The sequence below is a fragment of the Cryptomeria japonica genome, unplaced genomic scaffold (genome assembly GCF_030272615.1).
Source record: "Cryptomeria japonica unplaced genomic scaffold, Sugi_1.0 HiC_scaffold_128, whole genome shotgun sequence".
Taxonomy (NCBI): Eukaryota; Viridiplantae; Streptophyta; class Pinopsida; order Cupressales; family Cupressaceae; genus Cryptomeria; species Cryptomeria japonica.
The window spans coordinates 188,432-190,262 of record NW_026728950.1 but is presented as its reverse complement, the minus strand read 5'-3'; the positions used below and the strand labels follow the sequence as shown (position 1 = coordinate 190,262).

The window sequence follows — 1,831 nt, the reverse complement described above, 5'->3', positions numbered from 1 at the left end:
GACTCGACCGAGCGCGCACTGGCCGAGGTGCACACCGATTTCACCTGGGTGCGCGCGCAGCACCTCGGGCGCACCGGGGTGCGCGCACAACGCCCGGGTTGCACCGTGGCCTGTGTGCTCGGGGCGCCTCGGGTGCGCGCTCGGTGTCGCCCCCGCGCGCTGCGGTAGTGCGGGCAGCGCACCCCGGCCCGGCCCGGCCCCGACGAGAACGCAAACGGGCAAAAGGTTTATTCAAATAGCATTGCGACGCCCGGCGAAAAACTAAAAAAGGGTGCAACACCGGGACTTCCCGGGAGGTCACCCATCCCAGTACTACTCCGGCCCAAGCGCGCTTAACTGCGGAGTTCTGATGGGATCCGGTGCACTAACGCTGGTATGATCGCACCCGTTATGAGCTTGTCGCAGTGTGTACTTAGCAAACCGCGACCCACGTGCGAATCCACCCCGGCCACCCACCCCCGTCGAGGTGCACACCCTCCCTCGCGAAGTGCGCCCCGTTCGCCAAGTGTGAGCCCTGCCCGGGTGCGCGCACCTTGCTAGGGCGTCGGGTGTGCACCCGGCCCGGCCTACGTGCGTGCACCTGGAGGGGGCGTCGTGTGCGTGCAGTGTCCCGTCTGCAACGCGGTGCCCACACACCACCTCGGGCGCAACGACCTGCGCTCACATGTGGGCCGAGTGCACCTTGGTGCATGTTCGGGGCGCCTCGGGTGCACGCTCGATCTTGCCCCGGTGCACCAAGGCGCTCGGTTTGCCCCGGGTGCGCACTTGGTGCAAGGTGGGCACCCAAAATAGGGATCAAGCACCAAAACACAAGTTTCGGGATGCAAAATGGGACCCAAGGACCACAAATGCGTTCCAAGACCCATGATGGGTCCACGAGAACAAAAATGTGTTCCGAGACTTAATAAACAAATATTGGGTTTTAGGAGAAGAAACATGCTCTGATGCCCAAAACGAGAATCGACCCCGAAAAGGCCACAGGCCAAAAGTGGGATGCGAGACAAAAAAAAATGGGACCCGAGGACCAAAATTGGGTTCCCAGGTCGAAGACAGGGCAACCGGACAAGAAACGACCTCTAAGGCTCGAAATGAGTCCCGACGACTAAAACTTGACAAGAAGCACCCATCAGGCACCCAACTCGACACCCATGGGATGCCGACCCACCCGGGCTTCCACCTAGCACACCTTGGCACCCACCCACCCTCGCACCCAACCTCGCACCCAACTTAGCACCTTTGAACCCACATTGGCACTCACCCTGACCCTGGCACCTTGGAACCCACATTGGCACTCACCTTGACCCTGGCACCCACCTTTGCACTCACCTTGGGACCCACCCTGGCTCCCACCTCGGCACCCACCCAGACACCCACCTTGGTTCCTTGGCACCCACCTTGGATCCTTGGCACCCACCCCGACACCCACCTTGGCACGCAACTTGGCTACTTGCCACCCACCTTGGCTCCTTGACGCCCACCCCGACAACCACCCCGTGACCTACCCTGGCTAGGGTTGGTGCACACCCACCCTGGTGCCCACCTTGGCACCCACCCTATGACCCACCTTGGCACGCACCTTAGTACCCACCCCGTTACCCACCCTAGGACCCACCCCGTGACCCACCTTGGCCAGGGTGGGTGCACCCACCCTGGTGCCCACCTTGGCACCCACCCATCCTAGCACCCAGCCTGTGACCGGGCTTGGAACCCAACCTTGCACCCGCACCCGTCTTGGCCAGTGTGGGTGCGCACCCATCCTGGCACCCACGTTGTGACACACCCTTTAACCCACGCACCCTAGCACCCACGTTGGCACCCACCTTGGAACCCA

The 1,831-nt window shown here is 62.6% G+C and overlaps 1 non-coding gene across 1 annotated transcript; it reads right to left on the bottom strand.

Moving 5' to 3' along the window:
- Nucleotides 1–268: 268 nt before the first annotated feature.
- Nucleotides 269–387, bottom strand: LOC131865999 (5S ribosomal RNA). The gene has a single exon (XR_009364633.1). It is a non-coding gene; the product is annotated as a 5S ribosomal RNA (ribosomal RNA).
- Between the last annotated feature and the right edge of the window lie 1,444 nt (nucleotides 388–1,831).